The following is a 20,881-nucleotide window of genomic DNA, read 5'->3' on the forward strand; positions in this document are numbered from 1 at the left end:
TTTGATGATATACATACCCATGAGCTACCATTTCCACTGTTAGATATGTACATTAAAAAAAACTTACGTACAAATGCACCAGAATAACCATAAATGTAAAGGAATGTTCATAGCAACATTTTTCCAAAAGCAGAACAACCTGGATGTCCATCTTAAAATAAAATGGATAAATCATGATATATTCATACAATGGAATACCATACAACAACAAAATAGTAAGTACAATTACATGCATCACCTTGGATACATATCATAAACTTAATGTTAAGCAAAGGAACAAGGAAACACAGTATGATTCCATTCATACAAAATTCAAAAATAGTCTAACTAAACTATATTTGGATATATATGATAGAGCTATAAAGTAAAAGAAGTGAGATCCATGATAGCGATTACTTATTGAGGAAAGAAAACGTTGAGATGGGAAATATTTTCATTATAGGCTTCAAGAGTACCCACAACTTTGTAGATCTTGACTTGGATAGTGGTTGTATAGATATTTACTTAATACTTATAATCATTAAACTTATAATTATTCTTAAGCAGTATGTTCCATTATATGCTATTTCCATATATGTGTTATATCTAATATCTCATATTTTAAAAATTAAAATTCATAAAATAAGTCATATGCCAGGTGAACGATAAAAATTTCAGAATGTTGATTATATTGATATATTTATTTTAAAATTTAGTCTTAAGATTGATTCAAGAAATGTAATTAAAGTGATGAGGCACCACTCCATCTATCAAATAAAATATATTTAAATGGTAAACAATTTTGTTGAAGATAGGACAAGACAGGAATTATATATATTATATATTATATATATATATATATATATATATATATATAATCTGCTAATGAGAACATAAATCTATGCAACCTTCCTCGAAAACAATCTAGAAGCATGAATAAAAAGCCTATTTTACCACATCTTCCTGATCCAACCATCTATCAGTGGATTTGGGTTGATTCCATGTCTTGGCTATTGTGAATAGAGCTGCAATGAACATGCAGGTGCATGTGTCTTTTTTAAGTAGAGTTTTGTCTGGATATATGCCCAAGAGCAGGATTGCTGGGTCACATGGTAGTTCTATGTATAGTTTTTTAAGGTATCTCCATAGTGTTCTCAATAGTGGTTGTACCAGCTTCCATCCCCACCAACACTGCAGGAGGGTTCCCTTTTCTCCACACCCCCTCCAGCATTTGTTATTTGTGGACTTATTAATGATAGCCATTCTGACGGGTGTGAGGTGGTATCTCATGGTGGTTTTGATTTGCATTTCTATAATAATCATTGATGTTGAGCATTGTTTCAAGTGCTTGTTGGCCATCTGTATATCTTCCTTGGAGAAATGTCTATTCAGGTCCTTTGTCCATCTTTCAATTGGGTTGTTGGCTTTTTTGCTGTTGATATGCACAATGGAATACTACTTGGCCATAAAAAGGAACAAAATAATGCCATTTGCAGCAACATGGATGGAACTAGACTCTCATCCTGAGTGAAGTAAGTCAGAAAGAGAAAGACAAATACCATATGATATCAATTATATCTGAAATCTAACATATGGCACAAAGGTACCTTTCCACAGAAAAGGAAATCATGGACTTAGAGAATAGACTTGTGGTTGCCAAGGGGGAAGGGGAGGGAGTGGGAGGGACTGGGAGCTTGGGATAAATAGATGCAGAATGTTGCTTTTGGGATCGATTAGCAATGGGATTCTGCTGTGTAGCACTGGGAACTCTGTCTAGTCAGTCATGATGGAACACATCATGTGAGAAAAAAGAATGTATACATGTATGTGTAACTGGGTCACCATGCTGTGCAGTAGAAAAAAAAAATATATATATATATAAAGAAATTTTTAAAAGCCTATTTTTAAAAAATATACTAACTCTGTAACTCTACTTCTAGGAATCTACTGGAAAAAAAATCAGAGATGCAAAAATATTTATATTCAAAATGAGTAGACAGCACAGAGAAGCAGAGAATCCATGATGTTATGAATAGTATGAAGTCATTCAACCATAGAATATGTCATAATAGTGCTGGATCACACAAATATAGAATGGTGATTATTCAGGTAAATGTTACATGTGGTTTAAAAATACTGAAATAGGGAGTGCCCATTGTGGCTCAGTGGAAAATGAATCCCACTAGTATCTATGAGGATGCAGGTTTGATCCCTGGCCTCACTCAGTGGGTTAAGGATCCGGTGTTGCCATGAGCTGTGGTGTAGGTTGCAGACACATGGCTTAGATCCCGCACTGCTGTGGCTGTGGCATAGGCCAGCAGCTGCAGCTCTGATTCGACCCCTAGCCTGAGAGCTTCCATATGCCACATGTGTGGCCGTAAAAATAAAATAAAATAAAAATACTGAAATAAATGAATTTGCTTCAGGAGCAGATTCAACAATGCAAGGGTACACTGGTATATGCTCAAGCACTCATGGTGCAAGAATAGCAACTACTTAAGTTTGCACAGTTGATCACAGTGAAGACTCAAACAACCCTCTAACACACGTTGAAAAGTATGAAATAGTAGACATTTGAATATGAGCAGAATAGTAATAGAAGAGCAGGCAAATGTGGTGCATGAGCCAATTATCTAACCCTTATATTACTTCATTATCAGTACTGGTGTAGATAATCATGGTTCAGGCATAGATACATAGAGTAAATAAGTACATCCCTATAACTTAAGACAGAAGGAAATGATGTTAACGATCTGCTTACTGAAAAATGTGTGGCATGAATTAAAAACACACAAAGCATGAAAAAGAAGTGATGTTGGTCTAGAAGTAGTGGGTAATAGTGTAAAAGGGAATATGCTGGCATAGATCAAAATGAATACACAACAATGGCTTTTGAGAATTTGACCATGATGCATGACAATCTCAGAATATGAATGGAAACTCATGAACAAGAAGCAGCAGCCATGGTACAGAAATAAATGTACATAGTATAGACACAATCACAAATTCCATGCTATGCAATAAAGACAAAGAGCATGGGTTTTAAAAAAATGGTTTTGGTCCAGGACTTAAAAGAATTAATATAAATGGAGATTCCATGGTACATACCCAAATGACCACAGTACATGATGAAGAGGTATTACTGGTGTCTGAGCATTTGACTGTGCTGCAAAATTAGAAAGCCCTGCAATATGAGCTAACATCCCTTATATAGGAGGAGATAGCAATGATTCAAGAGACTCTATGAGGCCCAAATACAAGCAGCAATGGCTAGATGAAGGGATAGAGCAGATGGCAATGCTGCACAAAGAGACCACGGACACCATATGATCACAAAGCACTCTCAAACAGCCTTGCAAAATGAACTCTTAGCCATGATATAGGTAGATGGTACAGAAAGAGACATCAGTGATGGAGGAGAAAGACCATCTCAGCGTAGGATCTGAAACAGATGCATAAGCTAATGCATTGTTCAAGATATAGAAGATAGAATTCTTGGGAGTTCCCACTGTGGCTCAGCAGTAATGAACCCAACTAGTATCCACAAGGATGTGGGTTCGATCCCTGGCATTGCTCAATGGGTTATGGATCTGGCCTTGCCATGAGCTGTGGTATAGGTTCAGATGTGGCTCAGGTCCAGCATTGCTGTGGCTATGACGAGGCTGGCAGCTGCAGTTCAGATTTGACCCCTAGCCTGGGAACTTACATAAGCCACAGGAATGGCCCTAAAAAGACAAAAAAAAAGGATATAGAAGATAGCATTCTTGGTACAGAATCTAATTACAATGTTCATAGTAAGAAAATTGTGATATCTTATGGAGTATGCACAGAAAAGTATGATGAATGACCAAAAACTTAAAGGAGCAGAGAAACATGGTTTAGAGCTTGTTCAACATGGATACAGTAATGAGATTTAAATTAAAAAAAAACTACAATACAGGAACAATGACTTGGAGGCAAAAGTGGATAAAAATAGTATAAAAAGAGAAAAAACATAGTATATGTTGAGATAGCAATGGATCTGAACAACTATCACTGATATTTGAGCTTCTAATGTACAATAAAATAACTTCAAGTTGCTGAAAGCAAAAGATATGATACAGAAGCTGACAGCAACAATGGAAACCATAAAAAGGAAGTTCAAAATGAAATAAATTTGCTATGTAAACTAATTTCCATAACATGGGAAACAGCAATCTCATTACTACAGTGGACAAGATTATGTCATATGCAGAAAACCATGGTATGTGAGCATATCATGAAAAAAAATTGATGCATATATATGGATATTATAGGAGAAGTTAGAAATGGTAGGTAGAGATACATGGAATAATAGTTACTACCATGATACAATATTTATGAAATTAACTATTGCTTTTGGAATGGATTAACAATGAGAGCCTGCTATGTAGCACTGAGAACTAAGTCTAGATACTTACAACAGAGCACAACAATGGGAGAAAAAATTATGTATACATGTATGTGTAACTGGGTCCCCATGCTGTACAGTGGAGAAAAAAAGTGTGTTGGGGGAAATAACAATAAAAAATAATAAATAAATTAATTAGTTAATTAATTAAAAGTAAAATAAGATGACTTGGAATGGTCCAGGAGCAGTTGGCAATGACCATTTATGTGTTGTAAAAATACCGCCAGTGCTCAAGCATTTGACTATAATGTAAACCAAGATAATCTCAGAACATAGGTTGTCACTCATGCTAGAGAACAAAGGAAAAAAAATATTAGCATAATAATGACAGCAACAAAGAACTTTACATATAATAACTATTTTACGCTCACAATAATCATTATTTTAGAATTGAGAAACTAAAGCAGAAAGATAGGAAATGACTTGTACACAAGACAGTCTAACCTCACTATATGTAAGTGGTCCTATGCTACCTCTGATTGACATGGTAGGAGACCAAAAACATATCAAAGGAACTAATGGCTATATTGCTGATACAGATAGCAAGCACTGTTGTATAAGCAGATATGTGGCCCAGTATCAAAAATCTGTGATACATGAGCAGCCACCACGGTAGTCAGAATATCTGACCACAAGGCATACTCTAATGACCCTGCAACATAAACTAATATCCAGAATAATGGAAAGATAGGCAAACTGAATGCTGTCACAATTAACAATTCAAGATAAAAAAGATTTCATTCTCTATTCAGAAATAGACAATGACTTAATTTGCAAAGAATTGTAATGTATGAGGATAAATCTGTAGTACAACCCCAAATACAGTATATGAACATAAATTCTTTATGTCCAGAGTACTATGGAAAAATGGGCCAAAACCTATATGTAAAAGAAAACAGAATGGTACAAAGAAAACAATCGTGTACTAGGAACTGCACAGTCACAGTATATGATCAAAAAGCCACAATACACAAAGGAATTAGTTGGTCTAGGAGCATATGGTTATTATGGGAGACACTATGATATACACCTAAATGTCTATCCACAGATGAATGGATTAAGAAGATGTGATACATATACACAATGGAATACCACTCAGCCATAAAAAAATAATAATAATGCCATTTGCAGCAACATGGATACAACCCTAGAGATTCTCATACTAGGTAAAATAAGTCAGAAAGAGGAAGACAACTGCCATATGATATCACTTATATGTGGAATCTAAAATATGGCACAGATGAACTTATCTACAAAACAGAAACAGACTCACAGACATAGAGAACAGACTCCTGGTTGCCAAAGGAGAGGGGGAGGGAGTGCGATAGACTAGGAGTTGGGGTTAGTAGATGCAAACTATGACATTCAGAATGGATAAGCAATGAGATCCTACTGCATAGCACAGGGAATTATATCCAGTCTCTTGGTATAGACTATGATGGAAGATAATATGAGAAAAAGAATGCATATGTATGTTTGTGGTGTGTGTGTATATATATATGAGACTGGATCAATTTGCTGTACAGCAGAAAATGGAACATTGTAAATAATAAAAAATTTAAAAATAAAAAATTAAACAAATAAAATAAGTGATTATCAAAAATCTGTAGAGCACAGGAAAATGTACTCAATAATTTGTTATAACTTATGGGAAAAAGAATGGCTATACTTATATGTATAACTGAATCACTTTGCTATATACATGAAACTAATACAACATTGTAAGTCAACTATACTCCAACAAAATTTTAAAAACCTTATTAAAGACATGAAAACAATTATAGGTGTTTGAGTAGTTGAACATAATACATACACACCAGTATACATTGAAATGTGAGTGATCAATTATGATACAAGAACAGGGAGAAATGGTACAATTGACTATTATGCCCTTCTTGCTAGGGAAGTGTGATGGATGAAGAGTGAAGAAAAAACACAGCAATGAATGGCTGTGTTGAAGGAGTAGAGAAATTATTGCAAAAGGAGAAATCAAGGCATAACATTAGATGTTCATGTTTAAGGGACAACCACCACCAGTAATTTAGTATGTGATCAGGGTGCACAACCAGACAATCTCAGAATGCAAGCTGAAAATCACAATAAAGAACAAAGAGATACAGTAATTTAATATTATAAGCAAATACTTAGCATTTACCATGTGCCAGGTGCTAATCTAAGCATTTTATATTTAACTTTTTGAATCCTCACAACAACATCATGCAGTAGGTATTATTATCATCATTTTGAAATTGAGAAGACAGAGGGGTGAAATGACTTGCTCAAGGACCCAAAGCTATTAAATGACAGAAGTGGGATTAAATACAAGCATTCTAACTTCAGAATCAGCACTTTGCATATATACTGATGGTGCCATGCTTCCTCAAATGGACGTGGTACAAGATTAAAAACACAGAGTACAGGAACAAATGGCTTTGGTCCAGAAGTAGACGGCAATGTAGCAAAAGTAGACACCGTAGCACATGCTCAAACATCCGTGGTGCATGAGCAGCCACCACAGGAGTCTGAGCATTTGACTACGATGCACACTCAGAAGGTCCTGCAACATGAGCTGACATCCAGTGTATAGGAGTAGATACTAAAGACGAAGGAGGAAGCAAACACATTGGAGTAACACATAATTATGATGTAAAAAATGATATTCATGGTACAGAAATTTCCATTCTTATTATAAAGCAGACGATGTATATTTTTACATATATGATGAACAAATAGAAGATTGTAGTAAAATTTCAAACAGGAAAATAGAATGAATCACACACACATTCATACAATCATAGAGAATGAGCCAACATCCATTTAGAGCCAAGAGACAGGGTACAGTAGAAAATAACCATGAGTGTAAATTTCACTGGTGGATATGATACATGATCAAAATGTCTCAACACATGAATTATTATTCCAGAAGCAAATGGCAAAGGTGCATAGAGAGACACCATGGAGCATGCTTTGATAACAACAGTTGATAAAAACCATCAGTGGTGTTTGATCATTTGATCATGATGTATACAAGTAAACAAAAACACTATATCATAACAGTCAAGACACAGGAGCTATGAGACAGGATATGGTATACAAACTTATTTTTTGAGAAGAAGACTATGTTGTAATGGTCATGATATCTGGTACTCAGATATTATGCCCTACAAAAAAACAATCATGGTATAGGAGCACATAGCTTTGTCCGTAAGTAGATATCAGGTATGCCAAATGAAACCTGACACCAAATATTTAGATGACCATGTAGCATTAACAGCCACAACTAGTATTTGAAAATGAAGATACAGAAGTGGGTAGACATGCCACTATACTTCCTGAAATGGATATGGTTGGTAATTTAAAAGATACAACAAATTCCTTTACTTTAGGAGCAGATGGAAATGATGAAACAGGTGAAATCATGGTACATGCTTTAACAACCAGATGTATGAACAGCCACCATAGGCTATTGAGCATTTGACTGTGATGTACACTCAGACAAACCAATGACATATGATTACAAGATATCATTCCAGAATATATAGGCATGGGCAGGAAAAGGCAAGAGTCATCAAGGAGTAGAGATCTATGGAATAGTTGTAAATTACTATAATGTTTTGCATAATGCATAAGATACCATTTCCCTGTAGAACAGTAAACAATGAAAGTTCCTGCTCAAGAACCATGGGGTATATATAAGCAGACAAGCATGCTGCATGTTCAGACAACCATGGTGCATGAACAAAATCCTATAATACAAAAGCATGTGGATGTGATACAGGAGGAAAAAACTTGTCATGGAATATGCTCAGATGGATTGGGCATATGAATAAAGGAAACAATGCACAAATACATTTTCTTTAGGTTAGCAGCATATTGTAATAATGCTAGAGGGGATAACATGGCACATGTAAGACAATCATGGTTCATAAACAACTACCATTTATGTTTGAGCATTTTACTGTGGTGTAACCCAGACATCCCAAGAAAATGAGTTGATGACCACAATAAAGGGACAGATGAACTGGTATATTACAGAAGATAGTGATGATGGAATTTTTTAAAAAAGCAATAGTACAGGAGCTAATAGGATGGTGCAGATGGCAATGATTCAAAGGGAAACTCCATGGCATATGCTCACATCATGGTGTTTAAACACTATCACAAATATATGAGCAGTTTATCATAATGCACACCTACAGAACCCCAGAATTTGAGCTGACATCATGATACAGAATCAAGGGATATAGTATTAGTATTAGTATTATCATCATCATCATCACCACATATATCTTACTATATGCTAGGATATTTATGTATAATAATTCATCTAGTTCTCAAAACCTTATGAGGTGTTATTTTTGTCATTTTGCAAGAAAATGAAACATGGAGACACAAATTAATATGTCCAAGATCTCATAGTTAGTAAGTAGGTAATTCAAGATTTAAATCCAGTCATTTTGGCTCCATTCTCTTAAATACTACAATAAATGACAATATGCTGTGATTCTTCTGACAGACATGATACATTAAAAACAGAGTAATGAATGGCTTTGTTCCAGAAGCAGATGGCAATGTTGCAAAAGTAGACACCATAGCACATGCTCAAACATCCGTGGTGCATAAGCAGCCACCAAGGAGTCTGAGCATTTGACCACGATGCACACACAAAAGATCCTGAAACATGAGCTGACACCCAAATTATAGTAGACAGTGATGACAAACTAAAATACATGGTATAAAATATTAATTCTCAGTATAAGACTAAACAATGATTGTGTATTATCACACCAGCATAGTATTTAAGAGGAAATTTATAGTAAAACTTCAGTCTAGGAACATAAATCCATTATGAATGTGTAGAATATCATGGAGGATAAGCCAATTCACATATGAAAGATGGGACTGATATGGTACACTCCAAAAGAACCACAGAGTGGAAAACTACTTAGATGATTTTTTTAAATTATCGGAATATATGGCTTTGGTCCAAGAGCAGATCACACCCACACTCTTATAGGACATGACACACACACACATACCTATAGGACATAAGCTGTCAATTATGATACAGGTGCAGACAGACATGGTGTCAAAATAAACTGTGATATGATTCATATTCAAATAAATATGGTGTGTAATAAAAAAAAAAAAACCCATGATGCAAGCAATGAATGACTTCAGTCCAGGATAAGATGACAGTGGTACAAAAGGAGACTCAAATGGACATAATGCCTAATTTAAAATAATCCTGGTGAGTAACTATCCAAAATTCATGTTTTATCCTCTTATACCCTCAAATTATACCATTATATGAGCTAACATCTGTGAAACGTTTAGCTGACGGTACAAGAACAGACAGCAAATATGGAAGAAACAACCATTGTGCAGGATAATATATGCTATAGAAGTTGTCATTCTCTACATAGACCAATCATGTTGCTTCTTTTTTATATACTCATGATGGATGGGTAATATTCATCTCATATATAAATAAATAAATATATATGTGTGTGTGTGTGTATATATATATATATATATATATGAACACATACAACACACAAACAGTTGGATGAGGCAAATAAACACTGAGTGATTCATTCAGATGCACATCACTTTCCAATATCCACAATATATAATCAAAGTCTTGCAGTCAAGGATAAGATGAAAATGGTGAAAAATGAGGCCCCATGCCATATACTCAGATGGCTATTATACGTAAACAACCACTTCTTGCATTTGAACATTTGATCATGATTCTGACAATCCCAAAATATGAGGTGCAAATGATGATATGGGATATATCACAAGAAAATATCCAAAATACAGGGGCAGTTGGACATGATATAGGAGTAAATAGCAATAGTGAAATATGAGGCAGATCTGAATGATATATAAGTTAGTAACGATGCTGCCCAATACGATAGTTATGACATAGGAGGTAGAAAATCACAGATCAAGCTCACACATTAGAGGTATATGAACAGAAAGTCAAACTGTGGTGCTAAATCAGATTGACATAATGCCTAATTAAAAAGCCATAGTACAAAGAAATGTTGAAACAGTTGAATGTTAGTTGATAGTGACTGAAATTTCATTGTCCTAATCATCATATTTTCCAAAATATTGTTTTCTCACTTCAGTAGGTACATCATATCTTGCAACAAGATGGACTCTAAGCCTAGACTGTAGCAGAATTTTTTAGGTAAATAATAAATATTACTGAAAAGTTTTTTTAAAAAGGAAACATCTTCAAGTGCAGATACTATTATGAATTTAATTATGAAGCTCTAATGCCTGGTACCTGCTGACGTGATCTTATTTGGTAATATGGTCTTTGAAGGTGTAATAAAGTTAAGATGAAGTCATACTGGATTAGGGTGGATCCTAAATCCAATGACTCATGTCCTTATAAGAAGGGGAAATGTAGACACAGATGGAAAAGGAGAGAATGCTGTATGATGGAGGTAGAGATTGGCATGACACAACAAGCCAAGGATTACCTGCAACTACCAGAAACTGAAAGAGGCAAGGGTGAAACCTCTTCTAAAGGTTTTGGAGGGAGTACAGCCCTGATAACACCTTGATTTTAGACTTCTAGCCTCCAGAACTATGAGAAAATAAATTTCTCTGTGTTTTAAGCTGTCCAGTTTGTCACGCTTTGTTATGGCAGCCCTAGAAAACGAATACGAATGGCATAATAAAAAATGGCAAAAGAAGATGTCATGGTGCATGCTTAAATGACTGTACAGTATATAAATATCTCTCTCGGTAGTTTTGCCACTTGAACAAAATGCACATTCAGAAAGCCCTCAAATATTATCAGTAGCCATGATATATGAGTAGACAGCCAGAGTACAGTGTGCTGACAGTCGTCTATCAGAAGTAGACAATGGTCACTTACAAGTATCTATCTTATGACTGTAGTTAACAATGCATATGAGAAGACTACATTGACATATAAGTTTAAATAATGTAGCATGTCAAGAAAATAATGACTCATGAGCTAGCAATCATATCACTATAGCCTAATGCTCCTGTATAAGTATACAACGTCATGGTAAATGTTAAGGTTAACTATAAACAACACAGGTTGTATATAACACGGAAGTTGTAGGCCCTGGATCTACCCAAAGAATCATAATATCATGAGATGACCATGGTAAGACTTTAAATAATCATGATACATGGGCAGACATGTGAAGATAGTGATATCATGATCACAGTTCAGATCCATGTGCTTGAGCTCTTACTATATGGGAGCAGATACTAATGATTTAGGAGCAGAGGGCATGGTGCTTGCCTGGATGTCCATAGAAATTAATATGACAGTGGCAAAGGCATACTGCAGGGGAAGAAAACCACAGATTATAGCTCAAATATAGAATCTTTTGCCTATGATTTATGCCTAGATGATCATCGCATATGCTCAAGTTATAGTATGACCTCGGAAAAGGAACTTACGGTATGATTAAGTTCAGACTGCCATGATACATAAACCTGAGTAAGTGTTCTGATCACCATGTTGCTGAAGAAGGGGTCTATAGTGCAGGAGTAAGTTGCTACTATGAATGCTCAATTGACTATAATGTATTAGCAGCTGACCATGTTATGCTACTAAACATGCCATTTGTTTGTTTTAATGTCCACAATTCGGGAACATTAAAGTTACTACTAAAAGTAACGATGGTTTAAAAAAACGACAGAAGACAATGAAGAGATTCATAAGAAGACAGCCAAAGTATATGAAAAGACATGTCTACACAGTCGTGGTACATGACCAAATGGCCATAGTGCAGGAATAGATGGCCCTAAGTATAAAAGCATACGATTATCCTCTGTGCTCGGAATACCACAGTGCACAAGCAAACAAACATGGAAGGGTATCAGTAAAAAACATAGAAAAGAAACAAAGAACCATGGTATAGGATACAACCTCCAAGACACTTGTGAAGACAGTCATAATATACCAATATATAGTCATTCTACACGTTTCAGAAGACACAAGAAAAGTTTGATCACTGGTTTGGAGAGAACTAAAATGTGGTCCCATTATAGCACAATTCTCAAGAGCCCACTTCCCAGTCTAGCAAAGACCACCTAGATCAGAGCTGGGGCAAGAAATACATTATAAAGGGTCAATCCCAGTTCTGACTCTTATATCTTAAGAAAATAGACATGTATCATCACATCCATTCAGACGAGGAAAGCAAATGCTTCAGAAGACAGAGGTTTTATTCATTTATTCATGTTCTGAGCAATATATTTCACAACTGTGCCAAGTTTTGGCAACACAACATTCAGCAAAATAGACATGACACTCACCTTCAAGGAGTTGATAGTCTAGTGGGATAACTGGAAATTATAGTGAAGTATGGTAAAAATACAATAATACAATGATACAGAAAATAATGATGGAGGAAAAAATGAGAGGGAGTGCTATAGAGTGCTATTAAAATATACAAAAGACATTTAAAGTGAGATTTGGAGGAAGTAACATTTAAACAGAGATCTAAATGATCAACCCATGAAGCTCAGATTGAAAAGAAGAAAGGAGAAAGAATTTTCTATCGCATATATGAGGACCAGGATGGGCAAAAGAACATGCTATGCTGGAAAAATGAAAGTAGTCATACTTATGGAACAAAGAAAGAGAGGAAGAGAGTGGCTAGAACAAAAGCCAGAGTATAGTCTTACAAGCCACTACAAAGGGCCTACGTTTGATATTTAGAGCAAAGATGTTGTGACACAAGCATATTTGCATATGAGAGAGAAAATTCTGGTTGCTGGATACAGATTGTGCTCTAAAAGGGTAAAATAGAGTAAAGACAGAAAGCAAAATTAGTGTTGGCAAATGGAGAAAGAAGTTGGAATCAAATGTCAAGCAGCTATTCTGGAAAAGCTGAAAGGAAGATGGTAAAACTATAGGAATAGTTTTGAAGGTCTGAGAATCCCTACGCCTATAATCCAAGTGGCGGCTTACTTATATGATAACTATATCATTGAATATCCCAAAACTGTCTTCTGCAGTAGGAATCAAAATTTTTACACGGCAGAGCTAAAATGAATACCATACATTGGGAACTTCAACATTGCAAGTGAGAATCTGGGGCAGAAAAGTTGGGTAAGGGAACATCTCTCCCCTTGAGCAGAGAGGAGATATATACACAAACATGCATGTTTATACATGAATATACACATCACCTTGAAGTACATGAAATATTTACTCACATTAATTTTCTTTATTAATATTACTATTAGTTGTCTAGTAAAGAATATAGACATTAAAATGAAATAAAAGTGACTCTAAGTGTAGTAGCAAGATTTTTGGTCCCAGTGCTCTTCGCCTGCTAGTATGATACCTATAAGTATGATAATGTTACATGGTTAAAGAGGCTTTATAGAAGTAATTAGCTAATAATCAACTGACCTTTAAACAGAGATCATCCTGGATTATCTAGATGAGTCCAGCAATCACATGGGCCCTCAAAAGCAGAAGAGGAGGAAGTAGCTATTCAAACCATCAGAGGAATTGAAACCTTTGTTGCTGCCTTTGTAAATGAAGAGATCCATGAGCCAGGGAATACAGGTAGCCTCTAAAAGCTGAGTGAGACCTCTGGCCATCAAGGAAATGAAACTGGTTGATAATCTGAATGAACTCAGAAGCAGATTAATCTCTAGAACCTTCAAAAAATAAATGCAGCCCTGACAACATTTTTATTTCAGCCTCATGAGACTCCTTTAAGCTGAGGACCCAGTTCAGTTAACTAAACTACTGACCTACAGAACTGTGAGATAAAAAATATGTATGTTGCTTTAAATAGCTGGATTTTTTTAGTAGTTTGTTACATCAGTAATAGAAACTAATATACTTAGTTTCTTCATCTGTAAGATGAGAATAATAATATATATAAATATATTTTCTTTTGGATTATGTGATATTTAATGAGAAATATATATATTTGTAGACAGAAAATTCGTAAGTGAATACAGCATGTGACAGGCATCCAGCAAATCATTGCAAATTAATTCTATCTGTGTATTTATGATATATTTTACAATTAATAATCATATTTTATCTTATTACAATCCTTAGAGGTAAGCAGGGTAAGAATTTTTGAACCTATATAATGAATAAGAATCTAAAACACAATGAGGTTTTTACTCGGTCATAAACCAGTATCTAATAAGTGTCAGAGAGGGACTGAATCCAAAACTTCTGGCTCTTGGTTGTATTATTTCCATAACTTATTTAAAAAGTTAGTACTTTCTAAAGGAGTTACTACGATGATGAGAATTCAGTTGTGCTATTTGGTTAGGGGGAAATACTTTTTGGCTAAGGTGTTATTTGATGCCTCCATATAGCACAGGGCTGGCCTATTCTCCAGGAATGAATACTGAGTATTGACAAGAAATACAATTTCACAATGGGTCTGTCTTGGGAACCACTCTAAGAGAGCAGTAGAGACTATAGGATAGAAAGATTTGGATAAGGCCATGTAGAAATCAGCACTAAGGGATTTAGAAATCTGATACAGCTATCCGAAGAGCAAAAACCATGTAGTTCTTAAACCCAGAGCATTCTGGTTTCAGCCAAATCCATTAATCCTCTCTGCTTCCTGCTTCTTCAGCTCACTTGCAAACTTTTCCCAAAAGCTCTACAATTCAGCTTTATTTCAAAGTTCAAGAATCTGAGATATAAATCCAGTGTAATACGTGAAGCTAGAAAGCAACTGCAGGTAACAAAGTCTAGCCAAGGTACTTCCATATGTCCAAATGAAGAAACACAATATTATAGAATCCCTCTAAGGAATATTGTTCATACCTATATAAATAGTGAAAACAAAGGCAGAATCTGCTATTCCAAAAGCTGATGAAAGAAGTCTTTTTTCTCTCCTGCAGAATGTGTTAATGCCTTAAGGCCATGCTGATCTTTACCCAGCCATTGCACACTGTCATGTCAAGAGGAGGAATGATGGTGGGAAAGTCATAGCAATTACCACAGAGAAAAACGAGATAATATCTGTATGATGGTATCTCTTTTTGCTACACATATAGATTTATGCAATTGATTTAATATTATCTCTGAGTTTGGGACAATTGACCTCTTCTACTGGGCCTCAATTTCCTCATTTTGTAATATGAATGGGTTGAGCTAGGTGATGACTAACTTCCAGATATAATATCCAATTCAGTTCAATATCAACTGAGAACAAACTAGGAGAACAAACTGAGTAGGAACATAAGTGGCAGTGGGTCCATATTTACCTTTCTTTCCCTAAAACTTGTTTAGGATTATAAACCCTCAACCCCACCAATTCTGGGATAATAGCAAGGAATACAAGAATGTGGACAGTTCGAATATCATGACAAAAATATTGAGATAATTAATTCCATTAAAATTATTATGTATATAGCATGGGACAGATATGAAGATATGAAGAATGGGGATACAGTTTGTACTTTTAAAAGACAAAACGTCCTCAAGAGGATAAACAAAAAATAATTAGCATTTACTTTAAAGCAGAATTAAAAACTGAAGCAACATTACAGCCACTGTGCTGTTAGCCAATTGGAGAATGAGAAATCAATCATGATTTTGAAAGAAAAAAGTGTAAAATTGGAGAAAAAGGTTACATTTTAGTGAAAACTTGAAAAATCTTTTAAGAAGAAATGGGATAGATGGTTATAGGAGTGACTACTTAGAGCTGTTAAAAGAAATAATTTGTCTAAACAAGGAATCTTGTTTTGAAAAATCTGAATTCAGTAAAACATACTGACATGAAGTCTACAGAAAATTTCATACTTGACAATGAAACATTAAAAGAACTCTCAATAAAATGAGAAGTTGATTTGCAATGTTTTGAGTTCTGTTGTACAAAAAAGTGACACAATCACACACATTCCTTTGTGCTGTACAATAGGATCCCATTGCTCATCCATTCCAGATATGAGTCTGCATCCCCCAAACCCCAAAATGCCCATCCCTTCCACTAACCACCCCCCACCGGGAACCCCAAGTCTGCTCTTCTTCGCCATGTTCTGTCTCTGTTTTTTGTTTGTTATTTTTAGATAGTAACATCCATTCCATATTTTAGACTCCACAAATAAGTGATATCATACGGTATTTGTCTTTTCATTTCTGGCTTACTTCATTTAGCATGAGAGTCTCTAGCTCCATCCATGTTGCTGCAATGGCATTAGTTTGTCTTTTTTATGGCTGAGTAATATTCCACTGTATATATCTACCATATCTTCTTAATCCATTCAATCTGTTGATGGACTTTTAGGTTGTTTCCATATCTCGGCTATTGTGAATAGTGCTGCTATGAGCATAGGGGTGCATGTATGTTTTTCAAAGAAAGTTTTGTCCAGATACATGCCCAGCAGTGGAATTGCTGGATCATATGGTAGCTCTATATTTAGTTTCCTAAGGTAGCTCCATACTGTTTTCCATATGGTTGTACCAATTTACATCCCCACCAACAGTGGAGGAGGGTACTTTTTTCTCCACACCCTCTCCAGCATTAATTTGTTGTCTTATTAATGATGACCATTCTGACTGGTGTGAGGTGGTACCTCATTGTAGTTTTGATTTGCATTTCTCTAATAATTATTGATGTTGAACATTTTTTCATATGCCTGTTGGCCATCCATATGTTTTCTTTGGAGAAATGTCTATTTAGGTCTTCTGCCTGTTTTTTAATTTGGTTATTGGCTATTTTATTTATTTGTTTATTTATTATTTATTTACTGTCTTTTGTCTTTTTATGGCCGCACCTGCAGCATATGGAGGTTCCTAGGCTAGGTATCAAATTGGAGCTGTTGCTACCAGCCTACACCACAGCCACAGCAATGCAGGATCCAAGCCATGTCTGTGAACTACACCACAGCTCACGGCAATGCCAGACCCTTAACCCACTGAGCAAGGCCAGGGATTGAACCCACAACCTCATGGTTCCGAGTTGGATTGTTTCCACTGTGCCACAGTGGGAACTCCTGCTTTTTTATTGTTGAGTTGCATGAGTTGTTTGTATATTTTGGAGATTAGGCTCTTGTTTGTTGCATCGTTGGCAAAGATTTTCTTTGATTCTGTGGGTTGTCTTTTTGGTTTTTTTATGGTTTCCCTTGCTATGCAAAAGCTTTTGAGTTTGATTAGGTCACATTGGTTTATTTTTGTTTTTATTGTCATTATTCTAGGAGGTGGACCAAATAAGATGTTGCTGAGATTTGTGTCAAGGAGCATTCTGCCTGTTTTTCCCTCTAGGAGTTTTATAGTGTCTGGCTTTTTATTTAGTAGGGAAACACAAGAGACACTGAATAGCCAAGGAAATTGTGAAAAAGAAAAATGAAAATGGAGGAATCAAGCTTCCTGACTTTAGACAATACTACAAAGCTATAGTCATCAAAACAATACGCTACTGGCACAAAAACAGAAACATAGACCAATGGAACAGGATAGAAAGCCCATATATAAACCCAAGTATTTATGGGCAACTAATCTATGACAAAGCAGAACAGAACATACAGTGGACGAAAGATAGCCTTTTCAATAAATGGTATTAGGAAAACGAGAAAGCTAAATGTAAAAGAACGAAAGTAGAATACTATCTAACACAACATACAAAAATAAACTCAAAATGGATTAATGACCTAAATATAAGTCCAGACACTACAAAATATATTTTTAAATTTATATAAAGAAAACTATAAAAATTTACTAAGAACTTTTCTGACTGTGAGGAACAACTTTATACAACAGACTAATTCTCCCAGCAAGAAAATCTAGAAAACTGGGGTAAAATGTGTGTGTGTGTGTGTGTGTGTGTGTGTGTGTGTGTGTGTGTGTGTGTGTGTTTATTCCATCAGAGAGCTACCAAGGTGAAAAGAATTTGAGGGGCAAAGATCTCAGAGTGAAGGGAAAGTCACTGAGGTAAACCTGACATAGTACACCTCTTAACCCCTGTAGGAATTAGCTGACTGGTAATTAAGACAGAGGCTAAAAAATTAAGAAGCTAAATAATTAAGCAGACAGCAGCTACAAAGAAATAGACAGAAAAACTAGAGAGAACTTCCAAAGAGTCATGGAGATGGTGAGACAAAAATCAAAGTTCAGAGATTCAAGTAACTTAGATTTAAAAAAACAAGATTTAAGAGCAAAGAGCAGAGCAGAGAAATCAGGTCTGATATTCTGAGCCTAATTTTTCCATGAAGGTAATTACTTATTTCAAAATGACCATGCTGGAGAATACAAGCAGAAAAGGTACATTAAAATGATGATAAGCTCAGCAGTTATTAGCAGTTTCTTAGAACCTGAGGCCCAAGAAGGTAAAAAAAAAAAAAAAAAAAATCCCTGATAAACCTCCAAAATTTCAGCTAGGATGCTGAAGGAGTATACAAAGAGTAAGGGTGGGTCACAAAGACATAATGCCTTACCAAAACAAACAGCTAAAACAAACAAACCAAAAAAAAAAAAAAAAAACTTCATCCTTGAAGTATCTCAATCTCTGGTTGTAGTAAGGTGATCCTACTTCCACTTTAATTGTCTGCCAGAAAGTACTGACGTATATACTCTTTAAAAAATATACCACAGGGTTTATGTTACCAGGCAAGAATAGATTCATTTCTCCTTGCTTCTCCTAAGTCATTACAATTAAAACACTAAGCACAACAGAAAATTATTTGAGTATGCTAAGAGTTGAAAAGAAAAAAGCAGACTGGCTAAGGACCTTGGGGTTTATGGAACAATATGGCAATGAGTTCCTGAATTTTCTTTTTACCTCCCAAATATTCCAAACTAGGCACTAGAAAAGCCTGCAACCAAGAACCACCAACAGAAGCAAACCAAATTAAAAAAAAAAAAAAAAAAAAAAAAAAACCTTAAGCCATGCCTACTGTCTCTATACAAAGGACCAAGAAAGAAGGCAGCCCAGCAAGTCAGAAAACATACTGACGATGCCTGTCCTGTTGTAGCCAACCTCTACAAAAATTCCAATATTAGCAGCGAGGGTTAGGGGAAACTAAATAAACAGTCTTAACTCCCAATTCCATCGAGCAGTACAAGAAAATCTGACAAGATGATTCTCTTTTTTAGTTTTCAGTGTTTAAGTAAATTTCTGTGAAATTACTAGCTGACTAGATAACAAAAGAGACTTCAGTGACCATACTATGAAGAATGCAGTCTTTAGAAAATTGTCTAGAAGAGCCACTAAACAAAAAAATACTATAACCCACAAAAAGCAATAACAACAAACTCTAGGGAGAGGGATCTCCAGAGTCAACACAGTGTAATATTCAAAATTTCCACTTTACCAAAAAAAAATCTAAAGATACTAGAAAGTATGACTCATTCACAGGAAAAAATAAATTAATAGAAACTGTCCTTGACAAGGCCTAGACATTGGACTTACTAGATAGAAACTTCAAATCAACTGTTTTAGATGTGTTCAAAGAATTAAAGAAAAATAAGGTAAACAACGTGCCACTGAATAGAGAAATATCAATAAAGAAATAGAAATTATAAATTCTGAAGTTGAAAAATATAACTGAATGAAAAATTCACTAGTGGGATTCAAAAGTAGATTTGAGCAGCAAAAAAAAAGGAATTGTCAAATTTAAAGATAGTTTAACTAAATTTGTCTAGTCTGAAGAGAAAAAAGAAAAGAAGAATAATGAAAAATGAACACAATCATGCTGGAATAACTGGATATCCACGTACACAAGAAAGAAGTTGCATCCTTTCTACTCAGCATATATAAAATTTAATCCAAAGTAGATCAAAGACCTAAATATGAGTTAAAACTATAAATTCCTTAGGAGAAAAAATAAGAGTAAGTCTTCATAAACATGGATTAGGCAAAAGTTTCTTTGAAATACCAATAGCACATGGAATAAAAGAAAAAATAAACTGGATTCCATCAAAATTAAAAATATTTGTTCATCGGAGTTCCCGTTGTGGCTCAGTGGTTAATGAATCCGACTAGGAACCATGAGGTTGCGGTTTGATCCCTGGCCTCGCTCAGTGGGTTAAGGATCTGGCATTGCCGTAAGCTGTGGTGTAGGTTGCAGACGCGGCTCGGATCTTGCGTTGCTGTGGCTCTGGTGTAGACTGGCGGCTACAGCTTTGATTAGACCCCTAGCCTGGGAACCTTCATATGCTGTGGGAGCAGCTCAAGAAATGGCAAAAAAGACAAAAAAAAATTGTTTATCAAATGACACAATGAAGAGAATGAAAAGGTAACTCACAAATAGGAGAAAACATTTGCTAATAATGTATCTGATAAGCATCTATATCCTTAAAATATAAAAAGGACACTTAAAACTCAACAAACACAAGAAATACAATTCAAAGATGGGCAAAGGGTGAGTTAAATGGTATATAAATTGTATCTTAATAAAGCTGTTTTAAAAAAGAATTGCACAAATGTCCTGCATTCTACCAAATTTTTATAAAATGGGCAAAGGAATTGAATAGCC

At 35.3% G+C, this 20,881-nt stretch overlaps 1 protein-coding gene and 2 non-coding genes across 7 annotated transcripts in view; all 3 read right to left on the bottom strand.

Moving 5' to 3' along the window:
* Positions 1 to 20,881, bottom strand: part of GABRA3 (gamma-aminobutyric acid type A receptor alpha3 subunit) — a 227,863-nt gene that overhangs the window by 164,556 nt on the left and 42,426 nt on the right. The window lies entirely within an intron of this gene.
* MIR105-1 (microRNA 105-1) lies at positions 6,874 to 6,954 on the bottom strand. The gene has a single exon (NR_038479.1). It is a non-coding gene; the product is annotated as a microRNA 105-1 (primary transcript).
* On the bottom strand, positions 8,992 to 9,071 carry MIR105-2 (microRNA 105-2). The gene has a single exon (NR_038480.1). It is a non-coding gene; the product is annotated as a microRNA 105-2 (primary transcript).

This window comes from Sus scrofa, chromosome X (genome assembly GCF_000003025.6).
Source record: "Sus scrofa isolate TJ Tabasco breed Duroc chromosome X, Sscrofa11.1, whole genome shotgun sequence".
In the NCBI taxonomy this organism is placed as follows: Eukaryota; Metazoa; Chordata; class Mammalia; order Artiodactyla; family Suidae; genus Sus; species Sus scrofa.